The following is an 18,527-nucleotide window of genomic DNA, read 5'->3' on the forward strand; positions in this document are numbered from 1 at the left end:
ATTTGATGGGTAGTTTGTCAGCAGCCTCAATTACCAGGAATCGAGCCCAGGAATCAATATTTTGAGAAACATTTCCAGTTGTAAATTCAATTTCCTCTAGACGTCTCTTTTTTTCATTTCGAGAAGAACCAGATTGTTGTTGAGCCATGATGAAAAGAATATAATTCAGCACCCCTGTTCCCCACCCGCCATCGAGTGTCAACAAGGACAGTGTTATATTGCACCGGATATCCAGGATGCAAACACCAGGGATACAGGGATGTTATACTCCAGCAAATATGACTTGAATAGCTATATTTATCTACCAGATGTAGTGCCAGGCAGGTTCAGTCCATGACAAGAAACTAGAGACATACAGAATACAGAGGTCAACATCACCAGATTGGCCCATGAGCCACCGCCTTCTGGCGTAAGACTCTAGGCAATTTATTACATCCAAAATTTAGTAATCACACAAGTTATGCACGGCCAAGACCAAAATATACAGTAAAATACAACACAGGTGTGCATATACAATATTACGCACAGGGCCTGGCATGACCAGCCGATTGATAAGACCGGGCCCATCTTACCACCCGTCTAGGCGAAGTAAGGGTCGAAGTAGTGTGTTGGGCAAAGGAACACAGTTCCAGGAACCAGTGCCCTCAACTACCAGACTCCCGTCCTCCGCCGACACAGGGACGCAACCCACGGCAAACGGGCTGCCCACTTTGGTCGCCTCTTACGACCAGCAATGGGGTGCTGTGGAAATATTCTACCCCGGTTCCACACGGGGGAAGAGCTATTAGCGCTACCCAGCACTCACCACGAGGAGGTTGCTCTTCACGAGTGCCTTTTCGATTTAGAAAAAGCTTACGATACAACATGGAAACATGGTATTTTAAAAGATCTTCATGATTTTGGATTAAGAGGCCTTCTGCCTCATTTTATATCCCAGTTTTTAACAGACAGGCAATTTCAAGTCCGAGTGGGTACAACCCTGTCTGATCATTATAATCAGGATCAGGGTGTCCCACAAGGCAGTATTTTGTCTGTCACTTTATTCAGTATAAAAATTAACAGTTTGTCAAAAGTTTTAAATGATTCAGTTGATGGATCACTTTTTGTGGATGATTTTAATCTATCTTGTCGTGGTAAAAATATGCGCACAATTGAAAGGCAATTACAATTATGTCTAAATAAAATTAACAAGTGGTGTCTAGAAAACGGGTTTAAATTTTCCAAATCAAAAACTAATTGCATACATTTCTGCCGAAAATATAAACCGCATAAGGACCCTGAACTATTTCTGAATGGCACACCTATCGAAGTTGTTAAGGAAGCCAAGTTCTTGGGACTTATTTTTGATCATCACTTAACTTTCCTCCCACATATTAAATACCTTAAAGCTAAATGCCTGAAGGCAATTGATCTATTGAAAGTTGTTTCTAATTCAAAGTGGGGAGGGGATCAAACAACCCTCTTACACTTATACAGGTCACTGATCCGTTCAAAACTTGATTATGGCTCCATAGTCTATGGTGGGGCCTGTAAAAGTAATTTAATAAAACTTGATACCATCCATCATCAAGGCCTGAGGCTTTGCCTTGGAGCCTTCAGAACGTCTCCCATTCACAGTCTTTATATAGAAGCAGATGAGCCTTCTCTTAAACAACGCCGACTAAAATTATCTTTACAATACATCACTAAATTATATTCTAATCAGTCCAATCCAGCTTTTGAATGCATCTTCAATCCTCTCTACGAAGATCTTTACAATAGGAAATCAACTCTCACTCCACCACTCGGAATCAGAATAAAATCTGCAATATCAGCTTCTGATATTAAACTCCAAGATATAGCTCCTACTAAACTTTTCTCCTCTCCTCCTTGGCAAATGGTAAAGCCAGAAGTAGACCTGACATTAACAAAACTAAAGAAATCAGATACTAACCAATTAATTTACCAACAAGAATACCTTCAACTAAGAAACACTTACGACACTTATAAATCTATATTTACAGATGGATCCAAGGATGGTGGCGCAGTTGCTAGTGCCACTGTCATTGGATCCAGAACAATCTCTTCACGTTTACCTGATAACAGTTCAATATTCACTGCAGAAGCAAACGCCATTTTTACAGCACTTAAATATATCAGTAATCAATCTAAACATAAACAATTCATACTGTTTTCAGATTCTCTTTCATGTCTTCAGGCAATTAAAAATATGTCTTCAAAACATCCACTTTTAATCCAAATTCTTGAGTTATTAAATGATCTTGCTACTGGCCAATATGACATCGTCTTTTGTTGGTTACCAAGCCATGTTGGTATCAAAGGTAACACAATGGCCGATGCTGCTGCTAAAGCAGCGCTCAACAAATCTGTGACACCACTTCTGATCCCATACACTGATTTTAAACCCATGATTCGATCTTACATCCGAGATCTTATGCAACAGAAGTGGGACGCCCAAGTAGGTATCAATAAATTACATGAAATTAAACCAAATATCGGATATACCTTCTTGGGCTGTCAGTCCAGATTTGAAGAGGTCATTATGCGACGATGTCGTATTGGCCACAGCAGATATACTCATGAATATTTACTAAAAGGTGAGGATCCTCCGTTTTGTATCCCTTGTGATGAAAGAATCACAGTCAATCATGTCCTGCTTGACTGTGTTGATTTTTCCATCACAAGGGATAAATATTTCAATGTAAAAACAATTAAGGACCTTTTTAATGATGTTAATTCTCGTTTAATATTATGTTTTTTAAAGGAAATAGAACTTGTTCATAAATTTTGATGTGTTCAATGTATTGTTTTAAAAATTGGTAGTGCGAAATTCATAACTTAGATTGTTTGTGGCAGTACCCTTGAGGGGCGTTGAAGTAGCGTAAAATTATTGTCCCCCTAAGAGGGTATGTAAGTCCCAAATCATTCGAAGTATTTTTCTGCACACTAGGCTTTTAAACGTAGTATCTTCGTTATTTTAATCTAAGGCTTAACTGGTACGCTGTCGCCAGTGACTGAAGGGATGATATAAATCCTGCCGGGGTCCATGCAGGAAGCAAAAGTACTGTAAGTCCCCATGGTCCCCAGTATGGTGATCTCCCTTCAGTTGCCGACGATTTCTAGCCCATTTTTAAATTGTGGTGTTCATTAATGCTTACTGCCTTTTAATATTCTCAACTAGTTTTAAATCAAGTCTGTGATATTCTAGTTATTCTACTGTCCTTCGTTGACAGCTTTTTATTCAGTTTAAATATATGTATCATAAATGTAATTTCTCGTCACGATATGGCTGAAATATTGCCCATGTGACGTTAAATAATAACTCACTCACTCACTCACTTTCCATTATGGCTACCCAACAGATCACTGGTTCTCGACAAAAAAACAAAAGAAGGCATATTGATACAGATCCTGCAATATCTTCTGATGAGGATTCTGTACAAAATATTGACTCTTGGCCTCGATTTCTGGTTGTTGAAGGGATTGATGGTGAGCCTCTCAAACTCAATCCCTTTGTAGTTTCGAAATCAATCGAAGGTATTTGTGGTACTGTGAAAAATGTCACTCGTCTTCGTTCCGGTTCACTGCTCGTGGAGTGTGCAAGGAGACAGCAGTCTCTGAATCTACTCAATGCTGATCATTTTGCACATACAGAGATTGTTGTCTCTGTGCATAAAACACTTAATTCATGTAGAGGCATTGTTCGTGACCGTGCGAAGTGCCTCTCAGATATGTCAGAAGATGAAATTGTAGCAGAATTGACACCTCAAGGTGTATCTTCAGTTAAACGATTCAGCAGGAAAGATGGTAACAACATCATCCAAACTAATACGTACCTTTTTACGTTCAATCTCGCAAAGCTTCCACCCTCAATAAAAGCAGGTTATTTCAACATCGGAGTGGATGTGTATATACCAAATCCGCTCCGTTGTTTTAAATGTCAACAATTTGGACATGGAGCGAGATCCTGTCATCACACCCAAGTTTGCTCCCGCTGTAGTGAGTCTCATGATAGCACTGACTGCACAAATACCATCAAATGTGCAAACTGCAGTGGTGTTCACATGTCCACTTCCAAATCATGTCCATCTTTTATAACACAAACCAAAATTCTGAAAATAAAGTACACCAATGATATTTCATTTAGAGACGCAAAGAAACTGGTAACCAGTGAACCAACCACTTCTGCCTCTTCATTGACTTATTCTGCTGCAATCTCATCTTCTCCTATCAAAGCTGATAATGGTTGTCAAACAGCTCTAAGCTGGGTGTCGAATGTTCAAAAAATACTGTACCAAATTGATACTAATGACACCAGCACTTCCTCTTCATCAGCTTCCCAAACTGAACCGCTGCCGGAAACTGTAACCTTGCCCGAACCTACCATTCAACCAGACACTGAACCAGACACTGTACCCGACTTGAGAAAAAATAGACCGCTTTCGAAAAGTGAAAAGAAACAACGTAAAAAAGAAGCAAGGGCCCTTAAACATGTTGAGGTGCCTTTGCCCTTGATTGTTCCTCTGGAGTGAGTGAGTGAGTGAGTTAAAATTTTAAGTCACATCGGCAATATTTCAGCCATATCGTGACTATCAATGGTTAAATATAATACATATATTGAAGTATATATAAAAACCTGCCAACGAGGGACAGTAAAATAACTAGACTTATCACAGAAATAAAGTTATAACTAGTATGTAATCATAAAATCAATAGCACGATACAAAACTTGACATTATAAAAACGGGCTATAGATCGCCAGCAACTAAAGGTAGATCACCATGCTAGGGTCCATGGGGACTTACATTACTTTTGCTACCTGCATGGACCCCAGCCGGATTTACATCATCCCTTTAGGTGTTGGCGATAATTGATAAATTTAGCCATATTAAAGGAACACATATTCTACGATTAAAACTGTAGTTGGAATAACATTCATTGAATGATATGGACTTACGATACCCTCTCAGGGGGACAATAATTTTACACTACTTCAACCCCCTTTGAGGATACAGCCACGATCAATCATAGATATTGATTTATTCCACTAATGCTAAAAAGTCATTTATATTATACAAAGCAAATTAACAAAATTTATGTAACAACTCTATTTCTTTTAAAAAGCCAATAATTAAATGAGAACTAATAGTGTTAAAAAGATCCTTCATAGATTTAACATTGAAATAGTTATCCCTTGTGATGGAAAAATCAACACAGTCAAGCAGGACATGCTTGACCGTGATTCTTTCATCACAAGGGATGCAGAACGGAGGATCCTCACCTTTCAATATAAATTCATTGGTGTAACGCGCATGGCCAATACGACATCGTCGTATTATGACCTCTTCAAATCTGGACTGACAGCCCAAGTAGGTGTATCCGATATTTGGTTTAATGTCATGTAATTTATTGATACCTACCTGGGTGTCCCACTTCTTTTGCATCAGATCTCGTATATATGATCCAATCACAGGCCTGTAATCAGTGTATGGAACAAGAAGTGGTGTCACAGATTTGTTGAGTGCTGCTTTAGCAGCAGCATCGGCCATTGTGTTACCTTTGATGCCAACATGGCTTGGTAACCAGGAAAAAACGATGTCGTATTGGCCAGTAGCAAGTTCATTATATAATTCAAGTATTTCGATTAAAAGTGGATGTTTTGTAGATTGATTTGTAATTGCCTGAAGACAGGAAAGAGAGTCGGAGAATATAATAAACTGTTTATGCTTTGATTCTTTACGAATGTATTTTAGTGCTGTTAAGATGGCGTTTGATTCGGCTGTAAAAATGGAACAGTGATCTGGTATTCTAGACGATATTGTCCTGGATCCAATGATGGTGGCGCTGGAAACTGCGTCACCATCCTTTGATCCATCGGTAAATATAGATTTATAAGTATCATATTTGTGTCTTAACTAGTATATTCTTGTTGAAAAATTAGTTGATTTGTTTCAGATTTTTTAAATTTAGTTAAGGTTAGATCCACCTCTGGTTTCACTAACTGCCATGGGGGGGAAGGCAAAAGTTGGGTGGGGGCTATATTTTCAAGATTTATTTTAGCAGCCGAAATAGAAGATTGTATTCTTAAGCCAAGCGGAGGAGTGAGTGATGATCTTTTTGTATAGAGGTCTTCGTAAAGGGGGTTAAAAACACAGTCATAGGCTGGATTGGATTTCAAAGAACGTAGTTTAGTAATATACTGCAAAGATAATTTAACACGACGTTGTTTAAGTGAAGGCTCATCAGCCTCCACATACAGACTATGAATTGGAGATGTTCTAAAGGCTCCAAGGCAAAGCCTCAGGCCCTGATGATGAATAGAATCCAGCTTTTTCAAATTGCTTTTACATGCTCCACCGTAGACGATGGAGCCGTAATCAAGTTTAGAGCGGATGAGGGCTCTGTACAGTTGGAGGAGGGTTTTCTGATCCCCTCCCCATTTTGCGTTTGAAACTACTTTTATTATATCCAGAGCCTTCAGGCATTTAGTTTTTAAATAATTTATGTGTGGCAGAAAGGTCAAGTGATGGTCAAAAATAATACCAAGAAACTTGGCCTCTTTGACAACATTGATAGGAGCACCATCCAAAACTAATTCTGGGTCCTTATGCGGCTTATACTTTCTACAAAAATGAATACATTTGGTCTTGGCTTTAGAAAATTTAAAGCCATTTTCAATACACCATTTATGGATTTTGTTTAAACACAATTGCAGTTGCCTTTCAATGGTATGCATATTTTTACCACGACAAGAAACATTAAAATCATCCACAAATAATGATCCATCAAGTGAATCGTTTAAAACCTTCGACAAACTGTTTATCTTTATGCTGAACAATGTTACAGACAAGATACTGCCTTGTGGGACACCCTGATCCTGATTGTAATGGTCAGACAGGGTTGAACCCACATGAACTTGAAATTGTCTATTTTTTAAAAACTGAGATATAAATAGAGGCAAACGACCCCTTAAACCAAAATCATGTAGATCTTTTAAAATACCATACTTCCATGTTGTATCATATGCTTTTTCGAGATCGAAAAATATTGATACAGCATGTTGTCTATTTATTATGGAATTTTTAATAAAAGATTCTAAACGTACTAAATGATCGACGGTACTACGATTTTTGCGGAAACCACATTGAATGTTAGAAATGAGATTGTTGGTTTCCAAGTACCAAACTAAACGATTATTTATCATACGTTCCATAGTCTTACAAACGCAGCTAGTAAGGGATATTGGCCGATAATTAGAGGGATCGGTATGATCTCGACCAGGCTTGGGGATAGGAATGACAGTAGCATTTCGCCATGATGATGGAAAGTTACCAGAAGTCCAAATATTGTCAAAAATATTGAGCATTGTTTCTAAACACGATTCAGGTAAATGTTTTAGGAGCTGATAATGAATATTATCAGGCCCCGAAGCAGTATCATGAGCTTGCCCAAGGGCGGTTTGGAGCTCATGAATGGAAAATACTTCATTATAATCCTCACCATTATCTGAGTGAAAATTTAGTTTCTTTTTTTCGTGTTGTTCCTTATATTTCTGAAAGTTAGGTACATAATTGGAAGATGAGGAATGTTGAGCTAATGTTTCACCTAACTTATTTGCAATATCAGATTTATCTGTGAGAAAAGTGTCACCCTCCTTGAGATGGCGAACAGTGGATTTGGACCCTTTTCCTTTAATTTTCTGAACCATATTCCAAACCTTTGAAATAGGCGTTCGTGAATTAATTTTAGAAACATATGTTTGCCACGACTGTCGTTTATTTTGTTTAAATGTGCGACGAGCCTTGGCGTTTGAAATTTTAAATTGATTTAAGTTATGGACAGTGGGATGACGACGAAAATATTTTTCTGCCTTTCTCCTCGCCTTTCTAGCTTGTTTGCAGTCCATGGTAAACCATGGTTTACGGATATGAGGAACCGTAGAGGACTTCGGGATACATTCAACAGCAATTATATTTAATTCCTCAGAAAACACGTCAATAGGATCATTATCATTTAGAAAGAATTCTGGCTTTAATCTTTCAGTGCATAATGATTGAAATAAAGACCAATTGGCCTTTGTAAAGTTCCATCTTGATGATGGTGGGGCATCAGTCGGATTGACGGTTGAAATTACAGTGGGAAAGTGGTCACTTCCACAAAGGTCATTGTGGACTGACCATTCAAATTCATTAAATAGATTTGCATCCACGACAGACAAATCCAGAGAGGAGTATGAACCTGTTGCAGGATGTAGATATGTGTTAGAGCCATCATTAAAAACACACAAATCATTATTTAAAAGGAAATCCTCCAGTATCTTACCTTTTGTATTGGTGTTATTACTGCCCCAAAGTGGATTATGGCCATTGAAATCTCCCATTATAATGCAGGGTTGGGGAAGTTGGTCATAAAGGGCCTGGAGATCTGACTGACGTAGAGAATATGATGGCGGAATATAGAGTGAACACAAAGTAAAAACAATATGTAGCGTAACACGCACTGCAACTGCCTGAAGAGGGGTATTAAGCGGAACAGGGCTATGAATGGTGCTTTGACGCACAAAAATAGAAGATCCCCCAGTAGCCTTCTCACCAGGAGGAGAGAAACAATGGTAGGAATCATAATGTCTGAAATCAAATTTGTCTGTGGATTTTAGGTAAGTTTCCTGCAAACATAGTGCTGATGGATTGAAATCTTGAGTTAAAAGTTGTAAATCATTAAAATTGTTTCGGAGTCCTCTACAGTTCCATTGTATAAAGTGTGAAGACATTACCTTTTCGGAAGTTTAATTGGGGATCTACCCCGGCCTTTCCTTGAAGGCGACAAACTATGTGTCCTATGGTGGCTGTTGTCGGACACATCCATATCCTCAAGGGATCCAAACTTGTTATATATTAGGATCTGGTTGTCTGATCCTTTTGAGGGTCTACCACTCTGATACTTTTTTGATGACTCTGTTCTGGGTTTGGGTTTGTTCTTTATGACTTGCTTGACAGTTGTTTCAGACTGATGTTTTTGTGCTGTCTGAGATTGATTCTGAGAAATTGTTTGTGAACTGGTTGTTTCTAAAACAGATGTTGAATCAACAGAAAGGGAAATTTGTTCAGGTGATTCCTTGTTAATCCATGTATAGTCAGTTTGACAACCCACAGATATGCAAGGAAGAGGAAGTGGAACATGTTGTGGAGCAGGTTTGGAATTTGGTCTGGAAACAGCTACAGAGTAAGAACTGCGAGAAGACAGTTCTTCATCTCGAACAATCTTCCTCGCATCTTGAAAAGAGATGTTCCGTTCATGTTTGAGTTTAACAATTTTAGACTCACGCTGCCATGTGGGACATTCCTTAGAAGAAGAAACATGTTGTCCACCACAACTCACACATGAGGGATCTTTAGAACACTGAGAACTGTCTGCACAATCGCCGCCACATCTGTGACAAGCACTCTGCTTATCACAAGTTCGTGATCCATGACCATAATGCTGACATTTGTAGCATCTCAGCGGATTAGGTATGTACATATCCACTTTGATGCTACAATATCCTGCTTGGATGGAATCTGGAATTTTGGGAAGACCAAAAGTAAACATGTAAGTATTGGTCTGAATTATCTCACCATTTCTTTTGGAGGAAAAGCGTTTGACAGAAAGTACATTTTGGTTTCTTAGTTCTTCCAAAATGTCATCCTCAGACATATCAGCCAGGAAACGGCCTCTATCTCGTACAATTCCCTTACAGCTGTTAAGGGACCTGTGTGGAGTAACAACAACTGGAACATTAGCAAGTGTTTTTATAGAGAGAAGACTAACGGCTTGTTTGTGTCGCCTACATTTGATTAACAAACATCCACTGCGCAATCTTTTGGCATCTTCAACATCTCCAGCTATGCCTTGAATAGCCTTTTCAACAGCAAATGGATTCAGCTTCAGTGGAGTGTCATCCAAAGAAGAAATGACTAAGAATCTAGGCCAGTTTTCAAAAGTAATTGCAGGCGTCCGCGGACTATCCTCCTCTGTATCAAGCGAATCATGTGATTCATGTGAACGTTTTTTTAGTGGGGGTTCCATGGTGGTAGTAATGTTGATTCATCCTCTTGGGTCCCCACCCACCATGGAGTGTCAACAAGGACAATGTCATATGTCTGTGGGTCTCCGACAGACGACACCAGGGATACCAAGAGGATATACTCAAGCAGAAACATCATAAAAATGTTCCACCAGATTGGCCCATGAGTCACCGCCTTCTGGCACTGGCGTCTAGGCAAATTTTGAATTTATCAAGTAGTGTAATAATCAATATACATGTATTTTCAAACATTCCTTTCATAAACTCAAACAATTCAATTAGACATATAAATTTCCAAGCCGGAATAGTGAGAAAAGTGAGTAAAAAGTAAGGTGCTCAGGGCTTGGCATGACCAGCCGATTGATAAGACCGGGCCCATCTTACCACCCGTCTGGGCGAAGTAAGGGTCGAAGTGGTGTATTGGGCAAAGGAACGCTGTTCCTGGAACCAGTGCCCTCAACCACCAGACTCCCGTCCTCCGCCGACACAGGGACGCAACCCACGGCAAACGGGCTGCCCACTTTGGTCGCCTCTTACGACCAGCAATGGGGTGCTGTGGAAATATTCTACCCCGGTTCCACACGGGGGAAGAGCTATTAGCGCTACCCAGCACTCACCACGAGGAGGTTGCTCTTCACGAGTGCCTTGTTCCTCTGGAGGTTCATAACCCTTTTAACCGTGGTTTGATGACACTTGCAAACACGCTAGGAAATGTCGTAAGAAGGCGGAGAAATACTTCCGTAAACATCCCACTGTCCATAACTTGAACATCGTCAAAATTTCAAATGCTAAGGCGAGACGTCTTTTTAAACAAAATAAACGTCAATCCTGGCAGAATTATGTCTCAAAAATTAACTCTCGTACCCCCATGTCCAAGGTATGGAACATGATCAAAAAGATCAAAGGCAAGGGATCAAATTCTACAGTAAACCATCTAAAGGATGGCGATACTTTGCTAACGACTAAATCTGATATTGCCAATAGACTTGGGAAAACGTTATCTCAACATTCTTCTTCATCTAATTACGCTCCTGAATTTCAAAAGTATCAACTCCAACAGGAAAAGAAAAAAGTAAATTTTACATCTGATAATGGTGAAGATTACAATGAGGTATTTTCACTACATGAGCTACATACTGCCTTAGGGCAAGCTCATGATACAGCAGCAGGCGCTGATAATATTCATTATCAGCTACTGAAACACTTGCCAGAATCATGCCTTGAAACTTTGTTGACTATATTTGATGACATTTGGACATCTGGGACGTTTCCACCTTCATGGCATAATGCCATTGTTATACCAATACCCAAACCTGGGCGGGATCATTCTGATCCATCAAATTACCGCCCTATCTCTTTAACTAGCTGTGTTTGTAAAACGATGGAACGCATCGTAAATAATCGATTAGTGTGGTACTTGGAAACAAATAATCTTCTTACCAATATACAATGTGGTTTCCGGAAGAACAGAAGTACTATCGATCATTTAGTGCGTTTAGAATCGTTCATTAAAAATTCCATTGTAAATAGACAACATGCTGTATCGATCTTTTTCGATTTAGAAAAAGCTTACGATACAACATGGAAACATGGTATTTTAAAAGATTTACATGACTTTGGTTTAAGAGGCCGTTTGCCTCATTTTATATCGCAATTTTTAACTGACAGACAATTTCAAGTTCGTGTTGGATCAACCCTGTCTGATCATTATAATCAGGATCAGGGTGTTCCACAGGGCAGTATTTTGTCTGTCACATTGTTCAGTATAAAAATAAATAGTTTATCAAAAGTATTAAATGACTCAATTGATGGGTCATTGTTTGTGGATGATTTCAATATATCATGTCGTGGTAAAAATATGCGTACTATTGAACGCCAATTACAGTTGTGTCTTAATAAAATTCATAAATGGTGTCTTGAGAATGGCTTTAAGTTCTCACAGAGGAAGACCAATTGTATACATTTCTGTCGGAAATATAAACCCCATAAAGACCCTGAACTCTTTTTAGATGGCACTCCAATCAAGATTGTAAAAGAAGCCAAATTTTTAGGATTAATTTTCGACCATCATTTAACCTTTTTGCCACATATTACTTATCTGAAGACCAAATGCCTGAAGGCCCTAGATTTGTTAAAAGTCGTTTCAAATTCAAAGTGGGGAGGGGATCAGAAAACCCTCCTTCACTTATATCGATCATTGATCCGTTCTAAATTGGACTATGGCTCCATTGTGTATGCTGGAGCTTGCAAGAGCAATTTAAAAAAGCTGGATTCAATTCACCATCAAGGACTACGTCTATGTCTTGGTGCTTTTCGAACTTCTCCGGTTGACAGCCTCTATGTGGAGGCTGATGAACCTTCTTTAAAACAACGCCGTACTAAATTGTCTCTTCAATATATTTCTAAATTACGTTCGAACCCCTCTAATCCTGCTTATGCCTCTGTATTCTACCCCCTCTATGAAAATCTATTTCTGAAGAAACCGAAGCTGGTTCCTCCACTTGGGATTCGGCTCAAATCCAATATTACTGCTGCAAATCTTGATCTGGATCTTATCTCTCCTTCTCGGCTTTTGTCTACTCCTCCCTGGCAGTTGGTGAGGCCAGAAGTAGACATTTCACTGACACGCTTTCTCAAGTCTGAAACAAATCAACTGGTTTATCATCAGGAATATTTACAATTAAGAAACAAATATGACACTCACCGTTCAATCTTTACTGATGGATCCAAGGGTGGTGGCAAAGTAGCAAGTGCCACTGTCGTTGGATCACAAACCATATCATTTAGAATACCTGACAATAGCTCTATTTTCACTGCTGAGGCCAATGCTATCCTTACAGCTTTGATATATATTAAACACCAGTCTTCATGTAAACAGTTTATCATCTTTTCTGATTCTCTTTCTTGCCTTCAGGCACTGCATAATGTATCTTCCACTCATCCACTGATTTTAGATGTTTTAGAACTTTACAATGATCTTTCAACTGGCCAATACGACATCGTCTTTTGTTGGTTACCGAGTCATATGGGCATCACAGGTAACACAATGGCTGATGCTGCTGCTAAAGCAGCACTCAACGAATCTGTGACACCACTTCTGCTTCCATACAGCGATTATAAACCTGTAATAAGAAACTACATCAGAGATATAATGCAGCAGAAGTGGGACACCCAAGTAGGTATTAATAAATTACATGCTATAAAACCAACCATCGGTTACACCTACTTGGGTTGTCAGTCCAGATTTGAAGAGGTCATTGTACGACGATGTCGTATTGGCCACTCGCGATACACACATGAATATTTGTTAAAAGGTGAAGATCCTCCGTTCTGTATCCCTTGTGATGAGAGAATCACGGTCAAGCATGTCCTGCTTGACTGTATTGATTTTTCCATCACAAGGGATAAGTATTTCAAAGTTTCATCGTTAAAGGATCTTTTTAATCAGATTAATTCTCATTTAATTCTTGGTTTTTTAAAAGAAATAGAATTGCTTGATAAATTTTGATATGTACATGTATTGTAAAAAGTATGTGATTTTAATTTGGTAGAATGACGTAATAACTGAGTTTGTTAGTGGCTGTACCTTCAAAGGGGGTTGAAGTAACGTAAAATAATTGTCCCCCTGAGAAGGTATGTAAGTCCCATTTCATTCAAAGTATTTTTCATTTTCCATGTTTTTAATCGTAGAATTCTTGTTGTTTTTAAATGTTTTGGCTTAAACTTGCCGACAATCACCAGTAGCCGGAGGGATGGTGTAAATCCTGCTGGGTTACCATGTAGGTAGCAGAAGTATCGTAAGTCCCCATGGTACCTAGTATGGTGACCTACCTTTGGCTATTGGTGATCTAAAGCCCATTTTTATTGTGTACTGTTTTGAATTGTTATGAATTTTATTCTGATATGCTAGTTTTACAATCTACATCTGTGATAGTCTAGTGTTTTTACTGTCCTTTGTCGACAGATTTTATTGTCACTATGTATTAATATATAACTTGATTTAGTCACGTTATGGCTGAAATATTGCCCATGTGACTTAAAACTTAACTCACTCACTCACTCATAACCCTTTTGAACCTCTGGATATGGAGGTTGCTCCATCGCTGCCATTACAGCATAGAGGACCTTCCCCCCGCTCACGATCTCCAATTGAGCCCCCATGATTTGTTCTCCCAGTTTAAGGCACTCGTGAAGAGCAACCTCCTCGTGGTGAGTGCTGGGTAACGCTAATAGCTCTTCCCCCGTGTGGAACCGGGGTAGAATATTTCCACAGCACCCCATTGCTGGTCGTAAAAGGCGACCAAATTGGGCAACCTGTTTGCCGTGGGTTGCGCCCCTGTGTCGGCGGAGGACGGGATTCTGGTGGTTGAGGGCACTGGAGCCAGGAACCGGTGTTCCTTTTGCCCAACACACCACTTCGACCCTTACTTCGCCTAGACGGGTGGTAGAATTGGCCCGATTCTATCAATCGGCTGGTCATGCCATGCCCTGTGCTTGGATTAATTGGAAGTCGAAATATTATATCAAACAGTTTGAAATCACGTTATATGATACCCTATTTATGTATATCTGTATTTTGCCTAGAGTCCTATGCCAGAAGGCGGTGGCTCATGGGCCAATCTGGTGATATGGACCTCTGAATTCTGTGCTTCTTGAGAGAGGTGTCATGGGCCGAACCAGCCTGGCACTTATTCTTTTAGTTCTCATAGCTATTCAAGTTTATATTTGCTGGAGTATAACACCCCTGTAGCCCTGGTGTTGCAGGCTGGCTTCCACTGGAACACCGTCCTTGTTGTCACTCGATGGTGGGTGGGGAACAGGGGTGCTGAATACTATTCCTTTTACCATGTCTCACAACAATCAATCTGGTTCAGCCAAAAACAACAAACGTAGACATGTAGATTCTACTCACTCTGATGAAGAATTAAACATATCTCCTGATATTTCTGAAGATTCTTGGCCAAGGTTCATCGTCATTGCTTCTGCAGACGGTAATCCATTGCGACTCAATCCTTTTGCTATCTCCCTTGGTATCAAAGGTGCATGCGGAGAAGTTCAAAATGTCACACGCCTTCGTTCAGGTTCGCTGTTAGTTGAATGTGCACGGAGACAACAATCTGTTAATCTGTTGTCCTTACAACAGTTTGTTAACACTGAGGTTGTTGTCTCAGTGCACAAGACTCTGAATTCCAAAAAAGGCATCATCAGGGACCGCGCTCGTTGTCTGGCTGACATGAGCGAAGAGGAAATTGCTATTGAGCTGAAAAGCCAAGGAGTAACTGATGTTAAACGTTTTACGAGGAAAAAGCAAGATGGAACAATCACACAAACGAATACTTACCTTTTCACCTTTTCTCTATCAGTCCTTCCCACTTCCATTAAAGCCGGATACTTCAACATCGGAGTGGAGGTCTATGTACCTAACCCGCTCCGTTGTTTCAAATGCCAGCAATTTGGACATGGTGCCAAGTATTGTCGTAACAATGCAGCATGCTTCCGTTGTGGTGGAGCTCATGACAGCTCCGAATGCACAAACACCATAAATTGTGTTAACTGCAGCGGAGGGCATATGGCATCTTCCAAATTCTGTCCAAAGTTTGAATATGAAACCAAAATCCTAACAATCAAATGCAACAACAATATTTCTTATCATGAAGCTAAAAAGTTAATACCTCTTCCATCGCAAACTCCTTTGGCTAAATCTTATTCAGCTGCAGCTTCCTCTCCCTCACCAACCAAAACATCTGTTCAGTGTCAGACATCGATCTCGTGGGTTACTGATCAACAGATCATCCCTGATCCTATTATCGCTCTTCCAGGAACATCAACATCTGAGACTCAAACTGATGTTCTACCATCTGCACCAGACACTCCTGATGCCCTGAAACAAATTGAGAATGTTGAGGGCACTGCCCACCTGACAAACAAGGAAAAAAAACAGCTAAAGAAAAGAGCCAGGGCCCTCCAACACTTGGGGGTGCCTTCTCATACGTCTAACCCTGTTGAGGTTCACAATTCGTTTGAACCTCTGGAGATGGAGGTCACTCCTTCCAACTCCATACCTGGGAGTGGTCCTCCCTCACGTTCCAGATCACCAGTTGAGCCACCATGAGTGGCTCTCCAAATATCATCCAGTGGAATTGCAGAGGACTAAGAAATAATTTTAATGATTTGCAATTATTAATACAAGATCATAAACCATCAGCATTTTGCCTCCAAGAGACTTACTTGAAAACCACGGATCTCATGGATATCCGACAGTATAATTCTTATCATTTCTATTCACCTCCGGGTGCAAAAGCAACTGGAGGTTCTTCTGTCTTGGTGAGGCAGGGTGTTATTCACAGCCCTGTAACTCTTGATACCCCCCTTCAAGCTGTCGCTGTCCGTATAACAATGCACATTGTTCTTACCCTATGCTCTGTTTACATCCCTCCATCGTCTTCTCTGACGCAGACTGACCTTCAGGCCCTGTATGACCAGCTCCCGAAGCCGTGTATTATTGTTGGCGATTTCAATGGACATAACCCGCTTTGGGGCAGTGCGCATACAAGTAACAAAGGAAAGACCATAGAAGATTTCATTTCTTACAACGATTTGTGCATATATAATGATGGTTCAAACACTTATCTACATCCTGGAACAGGTACTTACTCTTCTCTGGATTTGTCAATTGCAGATTCAGAAATACTGAATGAATTTGAATGGTCAGTCCACAATGACCTCTGTGGAAGTGACCATTTCCCTACTATTTTAAAGCCTGTGACCCCTTCTGATGTTCCTCCATCATCAAGATGGAACTTTAATAGAGCTAACTGGGCCTTCTATGGAACTCTCTGTACAAACAAACTTAAACCTAATCTTTTTATTGGTGTTCCTGATCCTCTCAAATGTTTTTCTGATGAATTAACAAAAATTGCTGATGAATGTATTCCAAAGTCCTCTGCGGTTCCTCACATACGAAAACCATGGTTTAATGATGCTTGCAAACAAGCTAGGAAGGCCAGGAAAAAGGCCGAGCATTATTTCCGCCGCCATCCAATGGTGCATAATCTAAATAAATTCAAGATTATGAATGCTAAAGCCAGGCGCATATTTAAACAAAACAAACGCCAATCTTGGCAACAATATGTCTCTAAAATAAATTCACGTACTCCATTGTCTAAGGTATGGAACATGATTAAAAGAATTAAAGGTAAGGGTTCGAAAACTAGCATCCACCATCTTAAAAATGGGGATGACTTGTTGACAGATACTTCAGATATTGCCAATAAACTTGGCGAAACTCTGTCTAAACATTCTTCCTCGTCGAATTATGTCCCTAAATTCCAATACTACCAAGTGCAGCAAGAAAAGAAATCTATCAATTTCAAATCAGATAATGGGGAAGATTATAATGAAATCTTCTCCATGCATGAGCTCCATACTGCTCTTGGGCAAGCTCATGATACTGCTTCAGGATCGGATAATATACCTTATCAACTCCTCAAACATTTACCACCATCATGTCTAGAAACCCTTTTAACAATATTTGATGATATCTGGACTTCAGGTGAATTTCCTTCTTCGTGGCGTGAAGCTATTATTGTTCCAATACCTAAACCTGGTCGTGATCATACTGATCCTTCAAATTATCGACCAATTTCATTGACAAGCTGCGTTTGCAAAACTATGGAACGTATGATCAATAATCGCTTAGTTTGGTACCTGGAAACCAATAATCTACTAACACATATACAATGTGGTTTCCGTAAAAACAGAAGTACCATCGATCATTTAGTTCGTTTGGAAACTTTTGTTAAAAATGCCATCATAAACAAACAACATGCAGTGTCTATCTTTTTCGATTTAGAAAAAGCATATGACACTACATGGAAACATGGTATTTTAAAAGATTTACATGATTTTGGGTTGCGAGGTCGTTTGCCTCAATTTATCTCCAAATTTTTATCAGACAGGCAATTTCAAGTTCGTGTGGGTTCCACCCTGTCTGATCATTACAATCAGGATCAGGGTGTCCCACAAGGCAGTATTTTGTCTGTCACATTGTTCAGTATTAAAATAAACAGCTTATCTAAGGTTTTAAATGATTCCATTGATGGATCTCTATTCGTGGATGATTTTAACATTTCATGTCGTGGTAAAAATATGCATACTATTGAAAGGCAATTACAGTTATGTCTAAATAAAATCCATAAATGGTCATTAGAAAATGGTTTTAAATTTTCAAAATCAAAAACGAATTGTATACATTTTTGTAGAAAATACAAATCACATAAAGACCCAGAACTAGTTTTGGATAGCACTCCTATTAACGTTGTAAAAGAAGCTAAGTTCTTGGGCATTATTTTTGACCACCATCTGACCTTTTTACCACACATAAAATATTTGAAAAATAAATGCCTGAAGGCCCTTGACCTTCTGAAAGTCGTTTCAAATTCAAAGTGGGGAGGGGATCAGAAAA

This window comes from Haliotis rufescens, unplaced genomic scaffold (assembly GCF_023055435.1).
Source record: "Haliotis rufescens isolate VD_foot unplaced genomic scaffold, xgHalRufe1.0.p SCAF_5, whole genome shotgun sequence".
NCBI lineage: Eukaryota > Metazoa > Mollusca > Gastropoda > Lepetellida > Haliotidae > Haliotis > Haliotis rufescens.